This window comes from Octopus sinensis, linkage group LG1 (assembly GCF_006345805.1).
Source record: "Octopus sinensis linkage group LG1, ASM634580v1, whole genome shotgun sequence".
Classification (NCBI taxonomy): domain Eukaryota; kingdom Metazoa; phylum Mollusca; class Cephalopoda; order Octopoda; family Octopodidae; genus Octopus; species Octopus sinensis.
This window is the reverse complement of record NC_042997.1, coordinates 73,371,646-73,390,970: the sequence shown is the minus strand read 5'-3', so window position 1 is coordinate 73,390,970 and position 19,325 is coordinate 73,371,646. Positions and strand designations below refer to the sequence as shown.

At 37.8% G+C, this 19,325-nt stretch overlaps 1 protein-coding gene across 2 annotated transcripts in view; it reads left to right on the top strand.

Annotated features, from left to right (window-relative positions):
• Positions 1-19,325, top strand: part of LOC115218801 (chloride channel protein A-like) — a 242,837-nt gene that overhangs the window by 43,384 nt on the left and 180,128 nt on the right. The window lies entirely within an intron of this gene.

The window sequence follows — 19,325 nt, the reverse complement described above, 5'->3', positions numbered from 1 at the left end:
AATGGATTGTCATCAAAACACTTTTTACTCGGCGTAAAATAAAAACAAAACACTTTCGCACCCAAAGTAATGTGTGTGAGAGAGAGTAAGGGGGGAGAAAGAAGAACGATTTAAAATAAATATATTGTAATTGTTGTGTGAGAAAGAATATATACTATGATTATGAAATATAGTGTGTCTTTCAAAAACAAAAAACAAAACATTTTACATTTTATTTTTTATGAACGTCATAACTTACTCTCTCTTTCCCTCTCTCACTTTGTCTTTCCCGTGAAACTCTCTGCTTCCTTCTTCCACTTTTCTATATCTTATTTCTTTTTTTTTTTGTTAGACGCTATCAAAAAAGCAATGACTCTCTCTCTCCCTCTCTCACTTTGTCTTTCCCGTGAAACCGTCTGCCTCCTTCTTTCACTTTCCTTTATCTATCTTATTTTTTTTAGACGCCGTCAAAAAAGCAATGGCTCTCTCTCTCTCCCTCTCACTTTGTCTTTCCTGTGAAACTCTCCGCCTCCTTCTTCCCCTTTTCTTTATCTTATTTTCTTTGTTAGACGCCATCAAAAACCAATGGCTGATATTTGTTATGGTTAAAAGCTATGGTTGAAAATGGTTGAAAACAGGTTTTTACCCTATTCGTGGGTGCCTCGGGAAAAAATAAGTTGACAAAACCCAGATAGGATGTTGACAAATGTCCTCCTAAAATTTGAGCTACATGCGTGATAATTTGTGGACGTGCCTAAATTACAATCACGTACACACACACACACACACACACGCACACACATCCTGCCTTTTATAGATATGATTAGTGGATGTGGATCGCGCAGAGTACAATTTCTACTTGCTGGTTTTCAACTTACGCATTCGGGATAGGTGCAGCCCTATTAAATATGTTCATTAATAAGTATAAAGATTTTTAAGTGGAAGATTAGAATAAAACATCTTAGGTTCAGTAAAGACACGCAGTAAAAAATGTTAGGTTAGACGGTAATTTAATAGGTTTATACAAAGAAGCTGTCGGAAAAAAACATCGCAACCGACAGGCTTTTGAAGTACAAGTGATAAAGTGACAAGTGAAATACAGCAATCGTGAACTATTTAAAAGGCTATAACAGGCTTGTTCTGTTTAATCCCAATACGGTGTCTATTGTTGTACAATAAAATGTGAGCATATAAGAACAACATCATGTTCCCGGCATCGATTTCGAAAGACCAAATTACAAGTTTATTATTATTATTACTCTTAGGGCTTTTCATAGTTTCGGGGACGGTTAAATAACTACTAGTTCAGTACTGGGATCGCTGTGATTGACTTAGCTCCTCGTTTGAATTTGCTGGCTTTGTGCCAAAATTTGAAAATATGTTTACGCTAGTGCATGTCAATTTAGTTAGCAGGTATTTTATCTGGCTATTTGGTGATAACAAGTTTTCTCAATTCTCAATAAGCTTCCTTGGTGTTCTTGCAGAATATAGGATGGTACTTTTCTACAGTTTCAATTTCCAATCTCTTTCAGTCTTTTAGGTCTCATTTTAGGTGTTCAGCAATCACTACAGGAATATTTGTTGTCTTGGTCTCCCATTGTTTCCTCACTGTGGTAAAATATACGAAGCCCAGTATACCCATCATGACTACCCGTCTGACAAGGGTACACTAGACACATGCATCACAACCATATGTGCGCGACATGGTGATCTCATATCAGGATAAACAGCGCATGACCTTGCAGGTGGAGTCCAGTTAGAATTTTCTTCTGGTCGAGTAGCCCATCCCGATCAAAAGGTCCCTGAATAAGGGTTGTTTAAGGATGTGGAACGAACCACCCATGTTTCCAAAGGTGAATTATCCAAACCTCTGATGCTCCCTCCCCTACTTCTGCTCATGATCAGAGATGTTTTAGTCTTCAGGTTCCACATTTTGCTGATTTCTATTTCAAGATCTTTATATTTGCTCAGGTTTTGGAATATCGATTGAGACAGTCATATCAATGAGGAGGCATGTTCTTTGTCTGATGTCTTTCAATATGATGTCTAGCCTATTTGCATCTATCTTTCTGTCAGGTTGAATTGTGAAGTTCCAGAGGAGTGAGATGTGGTCATTTTCAAGCACTGGAGGTGGTTTGTGTTCCCACCAGTTTTTTTCATGGAGTTTTTGCAGGTTTTTGCAAATTACCCAGTGAACATATTGTGCAGCTCTATCATGCCTGTTGAGATACTCTGTAGGCGTTAGAAGACAGCACTTCGAGTCAACATGATCAATGGTTTCATTTTGTTGTTGACATACACGACATGTTGGTCTACTGCCGTTCTTTAATATGTTGGTCTGGTAGTTCCTTGTTGGTAGGCATTGATCTTGAGCTGCTATGTTTCAGATTTTAATATTATTATTATTATTATTATTATTATTATTATTATTATTATTATTATTATTATTATTATTATTATTATGTTTGACTTTTGCTTTGTATTTGTACAAGTTGATTTCAAGTCTCACCCAGAGACCTCGGGAGACAAAACGTTAGGAGTTCAAGTTGGTGTTATACCTAGGGTGACCTATATTTGGTTTTGCACGTTGTATTGTTCTAGAAAACAAGAAAATTATAAGTTTGTTTTAAAATTTGAGATTACATAGACAGTATGTTATGTAGGATATGGGCAGTTCCCATGAGCACTATCTTTTGAATTTCTGCCATTTTGATGTTTCCTCGTATCTGAGCTAGGTAGCAATCAACCCCTTTTGCTATCATTCCTAGGGCAACTATGACAACAAGGATTGTTTTAGGGATTGTTTCTATTTCAAGATCTTTATAATTGCTCAGTTTTTGATAGGTCTTGATGGATACGTTTATATCGATTGGGACAGTCATATCAATGAGGAGGCATGTTTTTTGTCTGAAGTCTTTCAATATAATGTCTGGCCTATTCGCATCTATCTTTCTGTCAGTTTGAATGGTGAAGTTCCAGAGGAGTAAGATGTAGTCATTTTCAAGCATTGGAGGTGGTTTAAGACAAGTTTTAACATCTAGTCATCAGAGATTTTCAGGTAGGTGTTGAGGCCAATTGTGGCAATCTTCATTGTTAATTCCAGTTTTTAAAATCCACGGCCACCCTCTTTTCTTAGCAGGTAAAGTCGTACTGTATCTGCCTTAGGGTGGTGTATTCTATGCATTGTCAACAAGTTTTGTATCTTTCTGTCAAGATTACATATTTCAGTAATTTACCAGTTAATGATATTGAAACTGTAAGTCGAGACAAGTATGGCTAAGGTATTGATCGCTTCGATCCTGTTCCCTGCATTCAGCTCTGTCTTGAGTATTGCCCTTACACTGCGATAACATTATCTTCTGATCCTTTCCCTCGTCATTGAATGTTTGATTCCATCACTTTGAAATACCTCTAGGGATTTGGAGCTCTCCGCTGGTTCTAACTCCTTTATAACATTCTGCTGGTCAAGGTTAACGTTGGATGTTTTTGTGATTTTTCCTTTGATAAAAGGAACTTTTGTACATTTATTCTTACATCTCCAGTATTAAGAGATTCATTGTCACGATTCAAAATCAGTGTGGTTCTCCATGATTTTATACTTACAGACAAGAAGTTTCGCAGAGTAGATGCTATTATTTTATACATTTTCAGACATTTCTTAATCGACAAGTTTTTGTGTCATTTGTGAAATCTTCCAAGATCATCTTATTGATGTTGTTGTTGTTATTATTATTATTATTATTATTATTATTATTATTATTATTATTATTATTATTATTATTATTATTATTATTATCATTATTATTATTGAGTGAAAGAGCAGTGCATCCCATCAAGTGACACTGGGATAAAATATACGAAGCCCAGTATACCAGTCATGACTACCCGTCTGATAAGGGTACACAAGGCACATGCATCACAACCATATGTGTGCGACATGGTGATCTCATATCAAGATAAACAGCACATGACCTTGCAGGTGGGGCCCAGTTAGAACTTTCTTCTGGTCGAGTAACCCATCCCGCTCAAAAAGTTCCTAAATAAGGGTTGTTTAAGGATGTTGAACGAAACACCGATGTTTCCAAGGGTTAATTATCCAAATCCCCAAAGAATCCCTCTCAACACATGGCTATGATGCTCCCCACTACTTCTACTCGTGATCAGAGATGCACATATCGTCAGCCACTAAGGGACATGCTCAACTGGTTAAGGTCAAACAACTGACAAGCAAATCTGTGGTATTGAGCAGAATATTTGCTGTGGCCCATCTTTTATACCAAGACAAACAATTTACATGATAACACTTCCAATCAGTTAAGATTAGAAGCCACGGGAGCCACTGCCTGGTACTGCATCAAGGCATTTATTATTTATTATTATTATTGTTATTATTATTATTATTATTATTATTATTATTATTATTATCATCATTATTATTATATTATTATTATTATTATTATTATTATTCAGTAGTTTTATTTTTATAGCGTGCTTTCACTTCACTACCGAGCGCAGCTCTGTGTGCCTTGGGTATGTGCTGTGATTTGTTGTGATGCTCTGATGGTTATTGTATGGAAAGTGTTCTGCGTAGGATGTGTGCAGTGCCTAGTAGTGCAATTTTCTGTATGTTATATGTGTTTGTAAGTCCTGGTGTTTTTGTTATGTATTTGTCTGAATATTTCTTTATCATGCCTAATGCACCTACTATGATAGGAATTGTTTCTGTTTTTAGATTCCACATTCTGGTTACCTCCATTTCCGGGTCTTTGTATTTTGAAAGTTTCTCCATTTCTTTTAGAGACACGTTGTCATCTGCCGGTATTGATACATCAATTAGAAAGCATTTTTTTCCTTCATGATCTCTGACAACTATATCTAGTATGTTGGCCTTAATTTCTCTATCTGTGTATATTGACATATCCCAGAGTATGGTTGCTTTCTCATTTTCTGTGACCTTTTCTGGTGTGTGCCTATACCATCTTTTTTATGCTGTTATTCCATAATGTTGGCATAGCTTCCAGTGTATGTAGGTCCCAACTCTGTCGTGTCTGTGAATATACTCCTTCTTAGCCAGGACTGGGCAGCCAGAGATAATATGATTTATTGTTTCTTGTCCATCTCCACATATTCTGCAGTTACTTGTTATATTTCTTTTCATTATATGTTTTTGGTAATTTCTGGTGGGGAGGCTTTGGTCTTGTGCTGCAATTAAAAATCCCTCTGTCTCTGCTTTGAGTCCCGAGCTTCTCAACCATTGCTGGGATTTTTCTTTGTCTATTTCTTTTGCATTTAGTTTAGTCCAGTATTTACCGTGGAGGGGTTTTTCTTGCCATCGTTTTATCATGGTTCTTTGCTGTTCTAGTTTTAGTTTGGATTTCATTTGTTTTATAGCTTTTGTTGTTTCTTCATCTTCTTTTTCTTCTTCTTTATATTTGTTAGGTGGTATGATTTCTTGTTTGTATTTGTCAGCTTCCTTAAATACTGAGAACAGCTTTTTGTTTTGCTCGTGTTTTGCCGCTATTTGTATCAGTTTTCCTTCCTTCTGAAGTAGGTGTTTTTGCAGTCCTATGGTGGTTATTTTATAGTAGTTTTCCAGCTGTATAAGGCCTCTACCACCTTCTATACGCTGTATATATAGTCTTTCTATGTCAGATTTTGGGTGATGCATCCTAGACCCTGTCAATTATTTTTCTTGTTTTCCTATCTATTTTGGTCAGTTCATTTAGTGTTCAGTTAAGGATATTGTAGCTGTAACTTATAACTGGGACAGCTAAAGTGTTAATACCTATTATCTTGTTTTTAGCATTGAGCTCTGTTTTTAGTATTGATCTAACTCGTCTATAATATTCTTTTTTTGTTTTCTCTTTCATTTGTGTGTGTTGTGTCTTATCTAGTTCATGGATTCCTAAGTATTTGTAAGTTTGGCTTTGGTCTAATTCTTTTATTTCATTGGTTTTATCTAGTATGATGTTGCTACTCTTAACTAGTTTTCCTCTTTTCATGGTTACTTTGGCGCATTTTTCTAATCCAAATTTCATATCTATTTCTTTGGTAAATCCATGAACTGTCTCTAATAGTGTTTCCAGCTGTTTGTCATTTGCAGCGTATAGTTTTAGGTCATCCATATATAAAAGGTGGCTGATCGTTTTGCCGTAACATTTATATCCGCATCCAGTTCTATTTAGCATATCAGGTAGAGGTGACAGTGCCAAGCAGAAAAAGAGTGGAGAGAGCGTGTCTCCATGGAATATTCCTCTTCTAATGGGGATGTCTTTGGTTTTCATGAGTCCCTCTTTTGTTTGGAGCTGTAGCACTGTTTGCCATTTATTCATAGAGTGCCCAATGAATTTTATAATTGTTGGTGCTACTTTGTTAATGGCTAGTGTTTCGAGGATCCATGTGTGGGGGATGCTATCAAACGCCTTTTTGTAGTCAATCCAGGCCATACTGAGGCCTTTCTTCTTTCTGTGGCTGTCCTCAGTTATGGCTTTATTGATCATTAGTTGATCTTTACAGCCGTATGAGCCCTTGCGGCATCCTTTCTGCTCTTCTGGAAACAGGTTGTTTTCGTCCAGGTGCTTGTTCAACCATTGCGATATCACTGCAGTAAATGCCTTGTACATTTTGGGAGACAGGTTATTGGTCTGTAGTTTTCTGGTTTTGCTGTCTCATTTGATTTGGGAATTAAGATGGTTTTCCCCTTCGTGAGCCATTCAGGCATTGTCTCTGGCTCTGCTAGTATGTTGTTAAAATTTTCAGCCAGCTTTTTGTGCATTCCTGTTAGATATTTCAACCAGAAGTTGGGGATCTTGTCATGCCCAGGTGCCTTCCAGTTGCTTAGTCTTTGCAGTGCCTGGGTGACCTCTTCAGTTGTTATGGGGGTCCAAAGTTGCTCAGATGCTGAATTTGTTATTTCAATACTCCTTTTTTCTTTTGGTTGTTCGTTCGCCGACCATATTTCTCTCCAGAATTCTTCCACTTCTTCTGTCGTTGGTGCTGCAGTAATTTCTATTTTATTTTTGCCAAGTTCTTGGTAGAACTTTTTGAGGTTGGAGTTGAACTTTTTGTTTTGTTCAAAGAAGCGCTGGCGTTTCTCGTACCGGCGGATCCCTTGTGCTTTGGCAAGGATATCTTGCTTTAGCTTTTCTTTTATCTCAGGTAAATCTTTTTGTGTGATATTGTATTTGCGGAGTATTTTTGTTTTCTTTTTGTTGCTCAGCAGCGTTCATTGTCTACTGATTTCATTAAGAATCGACAGATCTTTTCTTATTTTTTGTATTTTGTTTTGGATGTTATTTATACACAGGGTTTGTTTGTTATTATTATTATCATTATTATTATTATTTTTTTTTTTTTCTTCTTTCAAATTTGCTTCCATTTCTTGCCGAGTGTCTTCCCGACTCCTAGGGCAAAGAAACTCATAGTATACATTGGTAGGCCATTAAACCAAACTCAATAGTTCGTTCATTTTTTTTTTTTTTTAAGCTAAATTAAAATACATGAGCAGCAACAGTTCTCACAACGACAATGCTCTTCTCAATACGTGTGATGAACCAGTTAAGACAATCTTTTGCACTTCTTGCAGGGATGGTAAGCCAGGGATCATTCTCATATAATTTTCGGTTCCCTTCTTGATCATTCCTAGTGCTCCTACGATCACTGGTATTGTAACCGCCTTGAGATGCCACATTTTCTCAATTTCAATGAGTAGGTCTTTATATTTTCTGAGCTTGTCAAACTCTTTCGCTGAGATATTATGATCACAGGGGATGCTCATGTCGATCAATAAGCAAACTTTATTGTTTTGGTCTTTCACAACAATATCTGGTTTATTGGCCTTGATGGTTCGGTCTGTATGTACTGGAAAGTCCCACAGAATGGTTACATTTTCTCCTTCAGTTACAGCCTCAGGGTGGTGATTATACCACTTGTCGGCAGTTTTGATATTGTAATGCCGACTTATTAGCCAGTGGAGACATTGGTCAACTCTGTCATGTCTTAATTTATACTCCACTGGTGCTAAGACTTTACATCCAGAGATTAGGTGGTCCACTGTTTCAATCATGTCGTTGCAGAATCGGCATTTTGGGTCCGCTCCATTTTTCATCACATTGGCCTGGTAGTTCCGGGTTAATAGGCTTTGATCTTGAGCAGCCAGGATGAAACCTTCGCTCTCTGCTTTTAGCCCTGAGCTCTGTAGCCACTGATAGGTTTGCTTCTGGTCAACATCAGCTTGTTTGCTGCGGGTCACATATTTGCCGTGCAGAGGTTTCTCCTCCCACCTATCAGCCAATTGCTCGTGCGCTTTTTTCATTGCCATCATCTTCACCTTCTTTGCAACAATAGTTGCCGTACTTCCCTCGGGTTGTTCAGTTTGGGTATCCTGCACGAGATCAATAGCAAATTTTTTGCTTTCCTTTATGATAGAATGAAGCTTCTTTCGTCTCTCGTGATTTTCCACGAGCTTTAGCATCCAGTCATTCGATATTTCGAGATATTTGGCCAGTCCAATTGTGGTTGTTTTGTAAGCTAGTTCAAATTGGATCAGGCCTCGACCTCCTTGGGCTCTGGGAAGGTAAAGGCGATCTACGTCTGCCTTTGGGTGATGCATCCTATTACAACTCAGCAGCTTGCGTATTTTCCTATCTATATTCCTTACTTCACTCATATTCCAGTTGAACACATTGTAGCTATAAGTAACAACTGGAACTGCTAAGGAATTTATAGCTAACACCTTGTTACGTGCATTTAGTTCAGATTTCAGGACTGCACGAACTCTCCTATAACATTCCTTCCTGATCTTCTCTTTCATGCTTGCATGCTGAATACCAGAGCCTTCATTTATCCCTAAATATTTGTATGTTTGTTCTTGCTCAAGCTCTCTTATGACTGTGTCAACATCTAACACGACTGAATTTGTGGTCTTCACTTTCCCTTTCTGGAAAGTGGCCTTGGCACACTTCTCAAGTCCAAACTCCATCCTGATGTCATCGCTGAATGCTTTCACGGTGCGCAATAGGCCTTCAAGTTCATTATTGTCTTTACCATAAAGTTTTAAGTCATCCATATAAAATAGATGGCTTATTTTTTTATTGGCAATTTTATACCCATACCCTGTTCTGTTTAATTTACTTGTAAGGGGTATTAGGGTTATGCAGAATATTAAAGGTGAAAGTGAGTCACCTTGAAAAATTCCACAGTTGATGTTTATATTTTCTGAGGCAAGTACTCCATTAGAGTGGTATAATTGGAGATTCGTATTCCACAACGACATATTGTGCTTCAGGAAGTTTGAAATCACAGGGGAAATTTTGAAGATGTCCAGCGATCTCAAGATCCATGGATGCGGTATACTGTCGAAGGCCTTTTTATAGTCAATCCATGCGGTGCTGAGATTTCTGCGCTTGTTGTGACAGTTCTCAAGGATCATACGATTGATTAGCAGTTGATCTTTGCATCCATAAGAGCCTCGGCGGCACCCTTTTTGTTCAATGGGGAAAATATCGTTCTTCTCCATGAACGCATATGTTTTCTCCGCCAGGATAGATGTTAGGATTTTATACGTGGTGGATAGACAGGTTATAGGCCGATAGTTTTTTGGAAGGTTGGTTTCGTTATTCTTTGGGAGTAGGTAAGTAATGCCACTTGCTAACCATTCAGGTGTTTTCTTTGGGTCTCTCATAATTCCATTGAGCAGCTGAACTAGCTTACCGTGTGCGCATGGGAGCGATGCGAGCCAGAAATTCGGCACCCTATCTTTACCGGGGGATTTCCAATTATGGGCCTTCGTGAGTGCCTTTCTTAGGTCTGCTATTGTGATGTCTTCCCATGCTTGTTGTTGAAAATTTTGGTAGGATCCTTCAGTTTGTATAATCCAGTCTGCATTTATGTTGTACGTCTTCTTGTCACTCCAAATCCTTTTCCAAAAGTTTTGAACTTCTTCCATGGGAGGGGGGTCTTTAACGGTTACTTTCTCCTTCCCTATTTCTCTGTAGAATTTTTTGGCATTGGATGTGAACAGCTTATTTTGCTTGTAAATCTTGTTTCTCTTCTCAAATCTTCGTATTCTTTGGGCTTTTGCTTGGACTTTTTGTTTCAGCGTTTCTTTTATTGATATCAGTTCTTCTCTTGGTGAGGATCCAAATTTTCTCTTCATCTTTCTTCCTGTTCTGGATCTTACATCATTTCCACATATTATTTCATTTAATATTGATATTTCCCCTCTCATAAATTCAATCTCTTTTTCAATTTTACTTCTCCAGGTTTGATTTCTTCCCAGGTTTTGTTTTCTTTGTTTTTTCGGGGGCATACAGCTGGTTTCAATTGCCCTAGCAGAAGCGTAAATAATTTCATTTAACTCAGTAAAATCAGGTTTTAATTCTCGTATTATTTCATTTGTTACATAGTTGCCAATTTGGATTTGTTTTTTATTTTGGTTTGTATTTGAGAGTTTATGAAGTGGTTCTCTATCATTCATACTTGTATGTCTTACAACTTCAAGCGTATTCAGGATTTTCTGCCTCATTTCTGCCATAGACTCTCTGTGTTCTTCAGCAAATGCGAGATCTTCAGTTACTGTTGTTTTTTTCGTTTTCCTGGCTATCTTTAAGAGGTACAATAGAATTTCTTGTATCTTCAGGCCTTTGCGTACTTTGGTCAGATGGCAGTCTTTCAATTAAGCCTCGTGGCGGGCTATACTGTTCATCTGATTCTTCATTTCCTTTGTGTCTTATATTTATGTCATTTTCCGTTGCGTGCTTGATCGCGCTTATTTCACTGTCTGTGAGTCTGTTATTTCTAAGGATATCCCTCCTCACATTTGCTAATTTGTTCTCGTCCAAATAGGGCCTACTGTCTTGATTCCGTGTTCTCCATATACTGTAAGAGTTTGCGGTGTGTCTCTCTTGAGATGGCCTACCTAATGCATAGTAATAAGTGTATATTACTTCTTTATACTCTTCTCGGTCTTTTATCTTCTATCACTTGATCTCTTTTTGAGAAAGTTGAGTATTATTATTATTATTATTATTGTTATTATTATTCTATGTTTGACTTTTGCTTTATGTCTGTACAAGTTGGCTCCAAGTCTCACCCAGAGACCTCAAGAGACAACAGGTTGGAAGTTCACGTTGTTGTTATGCCTAGTGTGCCATATATTTGGGGGTTTTTTGGTGCTGTGCTAGTGAATGTCTAATACATTAAAAAAAAAGTTTGTTTTAAACCTTGGGATTACATAGAGAGTATTTTGCGTAGGATATGAGGAGTTCCCATGAGCACTATCTTTTGAATTTCTGCCATTTTGGGGTTTCCTGGTATCTGAGTTAGGTAGCAATCAGTCCCTTTCGCTATCATTCCCAGGGCACCTATGACAACAGGTATTGTTTTAGTCTTCAGGTTCCACATTTTGCTGATTTCTATTTCAAGATCTTTATATTTGCCCAGTTTTTGGTAGGTCTTGACAGATACGTTTATATCGATTGAGACAGTCATATCAATGAGGAGGCATGTTCTTTGTCTGAAGTCTTTCAATATGATGCCTGGCCTATTTGCATCTATCTTTCTGTCAGTTTGAATGGTGAAGTTCCAGAGGAGTGAGATGTGGTCATTTTCAAGCATTGGAGGTGGATTATGTTCCCACCAGTTTTTTTCATGGGGCAAATCCAGGTTTTTGCAAATTACCCAGTGAACATATTGTGCAGCTCTATCATGCCTGCTGAGGTACTCTGTAGGCGCTAGAAGACTGCATTTGGAGACAACATGATCAATGGTTTTATTTTGTTGTCGGCATACACGACATGCTGGGCTACTGCCGTTCTTTAATATGTTGGCCTGGTAGTTTTTTGTTGGTAGGCATTGATCTTGAGCTGCTATGATAAACCCCTTCTGTTTCAGATTTTAAGCCAGAGACCATTAGCCATTGATGGGTCAGGGCTTTGTCAATATCTGCATTATTCGCTCTCTTTGGGTATTTGCCATAGAGAGGTTTTTCTTGCCATTTATTATTCAGAATATCTAAGGCAGCAGTTTTGGCACGGGTTTTCATGCGCTTGGCTTTTTCTTTGCTTGTTTCTTGTATGTCTATCTCTAATTCCGAAATTGGTTGTATTCAGAATTCACTTAGATATTCCTTTGCCTGGTTTGTTACTGAGTATGATGCTTTCTTGTTTTCATGTTTTGAGACAAGTTTTAACAACCAGTCCTCAGACTTTTTCAGGTCGGTGTCTAGGCCAATTGTAGCAATCTTCATTGTTATTGCCAGTTTCAAAAGACCACGGCCTCCCTCTTTTCTTGACAGATAAAGTCGTTCTGTATCTGCCTTAGGGCGGTGCATTCTATGCATTGTCAACAGTTTTCTTATTTTTCTGTCGAGCTGACATTTTTCAGTAATTGACCAGTTAACGATATTGAAACTGTAAGTCACAACTGGTATGGCTAATGCATTGATCGCTTCGATCCTGTTTCTTGCATTCAGCTCTGTCTTGAGTATTGCTCTCACTCTTCGATAACATTCTCTCCTGATCCTTTCCTTCATCTCTGAATGCCTTATTCCGTTCCCTTCAATTACTCCTAGGTACTCGTAGCTCTCCGCTGGGTCTAATCCTTTATGACATTCTGCTGGTCAAGGTTAACGTTAGATGTTTCTGTCATTTTGATAAAGGTAGCTTTTGCACATTTATCGAGTCCGAATTGCATTCTGATGTCGTCACTGAATTGTTTGACTATCGGTAGTAAGCCCTTGAGTTGTTGGTCATTTTTTGCAAAGAGCTTTAAATCATCCATGTAAATGATAATGATTTATATTTTTATCAAACATTTTATACCCGTACTGCGCGTCATTGAGCAGTTTTGAGAGAGGTATTAAGGCTAAACAAAAGAAGAGTGGTGACAGAGAGTCACCCTGGAAAATGCCACACGAAATTTTTACATCACCAACATTTAGGGATTCATTGTCACTGTTCAGAGTTAGTGTGGTTCTCCATGATCTCATACTTACAGTCAAAAAGTTTCGCAGAGTAGGTGCTATCTTATACATTTCCAAGGCATTTCCTAATCCAGCTATGTGGTAGGCTATCAAAAGCCTTTTTATAGTCTATCCAGGCTATTGATAAGTTTTTGTGTCGTTTGTGACAATCTTCTAAGATCATCTTATTGATGAGTAGTTGATCTTTACAGTCGTAGGATCCACGTTTACATCCTTTCTGTTCATTAGGGAATATGCTGCTGTCTGTTAAAAAACTATAAGTATATTCCGTCAGGACAGATGTTAGCGTTTTGTACATAGTTATTAAGCAGGTTATGGGTCTATAGTTTTTTGGTTCATTTGTTTCTTCACTTTTTGGAAGCAGGAATGTTAACCCATTAACTAGCCAAGGAAGCATCCAACTAGGGTGTTGCAAAACATCATTGTACAGTTCTGTTAGCAGTTCATGGCTCTCTGGGAAGGCATTCAGCCAGAAGTTAGGAATTTTATCCTTTCCTGGAGACTTCCATTTGCTTGACCTCCTGAGAGCAGATCTTCTACCTTGACACCCTCCCACTTTTGCTCTTCTAAGGGGTCCAGTTCTGTAGATATTCTGTCAATACAGGGGGCCTTTTCGTTGTGTTTTTTCTCTTCTGCCCAAATTTTATTCCAAAATCCCTGCACTTCTTTTGATGGTACATAATTTACAGTAAACGCTGTTTTTCCTATCTTCCTGTAAAAATTCTTGGGGTTATTTTTGAACATGTTGTTGTCCTTGAAAAATCTAACACGCTTTTCATACCTCGCTATGCGGGCAGCTTTGGCAGATACCTTTTGTTTGATGGTTTCTATGGTGGCATCAATATCAAGTATAGTTTTCATATTGTATTTTTCAGCAATTTTTGGGTTTTTGTAGGTTTGGTAGTCTTGTGAGCCTTAATATTCAATGTCAGATCTAAATCGTTTAATTTGTTGTTGCAGACGCTCTTGCCAAGAAGGCTTTTTGTGGGAATGTTGCCGTTTTCTAATCTTTACACCACATAGGATCGTTGAGATTGTCGCGGATGCATAGTATAGGTGGTCGTGATTTGTGATATCAACATCATTAGCTGAAATTATATCCTTAAGTGCAAGCCGGATTTTACCAATTATTTTCATGTTTTGGTTAGAGTTGCGGATTTTAATTGCTGGTTTCTTTAATTTTCAGCCATTTAATCATGATTTGATTTTTTAGCTCATGTAGTTCTGTTGGGTCAATATTTGTGTGACTTTCTCTATCTATTTGATGTTCATCTGTCTTTGTGTTTATGATTGGTTCAGGGAGTATTTCACTTTGCATATCACTTATACTAACTCTTTCAATCCTTACTTCGTTTTTATCAGCCCTGGGCTGGTCTATAATTATTTCCTCTGTATTATCTTCTCTAGCTGCAGCTTCGTTCATTTTATCCGATATTGCTTGTCTAACTTGATCAATCTCTACTTCAGTCAGTAATTTTCTTCTGACGTTGGCAAGTTTGTTACTGTCTATGTAGGGTCTTACTTCAGGGTGTTTCTGTCTCCAGTTTAAGTTTGTTTGTACAGTGTTAGATTTATCTGTGGGGAAATATATGGCATGGTAGAAGGCCCCAAGAACTTCTTTATTATCTTCCCTAGACCATTTTACCTTCTTTTTCTTTTGATTATTTGGTGACGAGCATGGATGGCCATCTGTTGGAATATTCCGGTTGTGGGGTACGTCCAGCTCCTGTGTGTTGGGAAGATTTGATCCAGTAGCTGATTTTTCAATCAGAATTTGGTTCAATTTTCGGGTACGTGGTCTTTTGTAATCCGCGCAACGTTGTGTGTTATTTTTCGTTGTTTGAGGAGTGCAAATTCTTCCCGATACTCTATTGCATCAGTTTCTCTTTTTCATGTAGTGTGACGCAGTCATTTGTTGTATTAATGCTTGTATTGTGTGTTGTGTGTGTAATGCGTGTGCAACTAGTCTGCAGCTGGTTGTTTATTTCATTGGATATTTGCTATATAGAGTGTGTCTTGTGCATGTGGATTGTTTTGTTAGGTTTCATTAGTGAATCGATATTGTCTTGCGTAGGATGTGGGCTTCTCTTTGTAGGGCTAATTTTTTTGGATTCTGTGTAGTGTTGAGGATCCAGGTATAGCTTCTATGTTTTTACTCATGTTTTTTGTCATGATCAATGCTCCAATTATTACTGGTATTGTTTTCACCTTCATGAACCACATCTTGAATATTTCAGTTTCGGGGTCGTTGTACTTTGACGACTTCTCCACTTCTGTTAGAACAATATTTTGGTCAGAAGTGATTATGTCTATCAGTAAGCAGGTGATTTTTTCTCAATCCTTGATTACGCCTGGGTGATTAGTTTTTATTTCTTTATCGTTTTGATTTCTTTGTTGGAGGATTGTGGCCTGGACGTTGTCTTGTATCTTGTTTGGCACATGTTTATGCCAACTATAATCAGTTTTTACGTTGTAGTGTTGATATATTGTCCAGTTGATATAACTACTTACTCGGTCATGTCTCAATATATATTCAAATTTGGCAAGGTTGGGCAGCCAGAGATAATGTGGTCAACTGTCTCATTGTGCTGTTTTCATTATTTTGCTTTTATACGTGTTCGTATTCAGACATTGGCCTTGTGCAGCGAGAAGCAGTCCTTCTTTTCAGCTTTTAGTCCAGAGCATTTGATCCATTGTTGGCTTTTACTTAGGCTCACTTCTCTGTCAAGCCTTGCGGTGTATTGGCCTCCAACAATATTGGTTCCTTTTATTCCCGAGTGTTTTCGTGACACGTAGGGAAGAGAATCTCACTGTATACGTTGGTAGGCCATGTAAATAAACACCCCAGGTTGTTCATTTACCAAATCAAATAAAGTTATGCAAAAAATATCATTTACACAGTGGAAGTCGTTCGCATAGCGACAATGCTCTTCTCAATACTTGATTTCTTCAACGAGCAAAATCTTTATAGTTGCTGAGCTTGTCAAATTCTTTTGCCGAAATATAATGACCACATTGGATACTCCTGTCAATCAATAAACAGATATTATTTTGGTCTTTTGCCACAATAACCGGCGTATTCGCGTTGATGGTACTGTCTGTATGTGCCGGAATGTCCCAAAGACTCGTTACATTTTCTGGATCTTTTCTAAAAGATGGACAGAATTTTCTATTTAACTAAATAATTTGAAACTTCGTATACTGTTAGAATGTGTCAAAAGAAAACATTAATTTCAAAAAGTTTTTTTGAGAAAAATGTATTTTGTAACTTTTAGGTAGTTTAATTCTTCGAATTTTAACCAATCGTATTCTCTGTTTTGACCTCAATTCATTTTTTCTGCCGAGTTATTCGTCTTTATCCATGTCTTCTGTCTTCTGTCTTCAAAAACTTCTCGCATGTTTATTCCAATGTCATCCCTGACTTACGGAACGATTACCTGTGTGTGTGTGTTTTTGTTGTGTATGTGTGTGCGTGTGTGTGTTTGTTGTGTGTGTGTGTTATTGTTGTGTGTGTGTGTGTGTGTTTGTTGTGTGTGTGTGTGTTATTGTCGTGTATGTGTGTGTATTATTGTCGTGTATGTGTGTGTGTGTTTTTGTTGTGTATGTGTGCGTATGTGTGTGTGTCTTTTTGTTGTGTATGTGTGTGTGTGTGTGTGTGTTTTTTTTTTGTTGTGCATGTGTGCCTGTGTTGTGTATCTCTTAAATCGATGAATTTCGTCGCCCAATAAAAATATTAATGATATCAAATTTCAAAAAATATCGTTAATATTTTTATTGGGCGACGAAATTCCTCGATTTAAGAGATACACAACACACGCACACATACACAACAAAAAGACACACACATACGCACACATACACAACAAAAATACACACACACATACACAACAATAACACACACACACAACAAACACACACACACATACACAACAATAACACACACACAACAAACACACACACACACATACACGACAATAACACACACACACAACAAACACACACACACAACAAACACACACACACACACATACACAACAATAACACACACACAACAAACACACACACGCACACACATACACAACAAAAACACACACACACAAGTAATCGTTCCGTAAGTCAGGGATGACATTGAAATAAACATGCGAGAAGCTTTTGAAGACAGAAGACATGGATAAGGACGAATAACACGGCAGAAAAAAATGAATTGAGGTCAAAACAGACACATTCTAAGAGTATACGAAGTTTCAAATTATTTAGTTAAGTAGAAAATTCTGTCCATCTTTTAGAAAAGATCCCATTTTCTCCCTCAGCTACAGTCTCAAAGTCATGCTTATACTACTTGTCACCAATTTTGATTTTATGATGCTGGCATATCAAACAGTGTCATGTTTTGATTTACACTTTACTACCGATTAAAATTTACATTCAAAGATTAGGTGCTCCATTGTTTCAATTTCCTCATTGCAGAACCGGCACTCTAGATCTATTCAATTTTTCATCACGTTGACTTGGTAGTTCCGGGTCAAGAAGTTTTGATATTGAGCAGCTAACATGAAACCTTTTCTATTTACCTTGAGCCCATGCTTCGTAGCCTTTGATGAAGATGCTTCTGGTCAACATATGCATGCTTGCAACGGGTCACATATTTTCCATGCAGAGATTTCTGCTCCAACCTACCAGCCAATTAATTTTACTGCCTTTGCCATTTATGTTACTTTCTTTGCAGCAACAACTGCCACATTTCCTTCAGGATATTCAGCATGAAATCAATAGAAAATTATTTCCTCTCTTCCAAGATAGAATAAAGCTTCTTACGCCTCCCGTGCTTTTCAACGAGTTTTAACATCCAGTCTTAGGTGTTTCAAGATATGTGGCCAGACCAATTGTAGATTAAGCTTCTAGATCCTAGAGCTCTGGGAAAGTAAAATCAGATCCACGTCTGTCTTTTGGCGTATATTTTATTACAAATCAGCAACTTATGATTTTTTCCGTCGATTTTCTTTTACGGATATTCCAATTCAACACATTGAAGCTTTAAGTAACAACTGGAACAACTAAGGAATTTATGGCGAATGCCTTGTTATATGCATTTAGCTTAGTTTTCAGAACTCATATTCTATAGCATTCCTTCCTAATCGTTCGCTGAATGTCAGGGCCTTCTTTTATACCTAGGTATTTATAGGTTTGTTCTTGCTCAAGTTCTTGTATCTGTTTCAATACTTAATACGACTGAATTTGGTGTTATCAATTTCCCTTTCTCGAAAGTGGCCTTGGCACAATTATCAAGACCTAATTCCATTCCGATGTTATCACTGAATGCTTTTACAGTATGTAACAAGTCTTCAAACTCATCACTTTTTGTGCCGTAGAGTTTTAAGGCTTTTTTTTTTTCAATCTTATGGCCATACCCTGTTCTGTTAAATTCACATCTAAGAGGTACTAAAGCTATGAAAAAATGTTAAAGGCGAAAGTCAATCACCTTGGAAAATTCCCCAATTGATGCTAATATTGTTTGAAGCTAGTACTCCATTAGAGTGATATAATTGGAGATTCGTGTTCCACTATAACATATTTTGCTTCAGAAAATTTGTAATTACGGATGAAATTTTGAAGATGAACGGCGATTTCAGGATCCATGAACGCGGTATGAGGTCAAAAGCGTTTTGTAATCGTCGTCGTCGTCACCCTCGTCGTCATGGTCGTCACCCTCGTCGTCATGGTTGTCACCGTCGTCGTTATCGTTGTCGTCGTCGCCGTGGCCGTCGCTGCCACCACTGTCGCCGCCACCGCCTCCGCCGTCGTCCTTGTTGCGTTATGTCCGCTGTCTGGATATGTGATATAACAGCATTTATCTTTTTGACAATTACATACATCATGCCCCTATGAACCCTTCACATACTTATCGGGATATTTTCTTCAGGAGCATTCATTTACTCCTCTTTGTAATTGAAGTGAATAATCTATAATTGTCCTTGTTCTCTGTAATCAAACTCATCAGTAACAAAGTTCAATTTGTAACAGTTCTCCTCAGCAGCCTTAATAGTCCTATTATAATTCCCGTGTTCCTGTTGTCTATTTTACTCTCTGCCTTTAACTTCACATTCTTTAGCTTCAGTTTCTACTCTAATCAACCTTTGTTGCTCACCTGCAGCTTCCCTTAAACGTTCAGTAATCTGAAATATTTCTGCCTCAGTTAACTAATTCTTCGGCCTAATCACGCTCACTTGATTCATTAATTTATTTTCTGACATTGAAATTATGTACGTCGTCCTCCTCCACTACTGCCTTCTAGTTTTGTTCTTTCATGACATTCAATGAGTATGAGTATAGCGTACTCGTCCACTTGTGTCTAGCTGCACGCAGG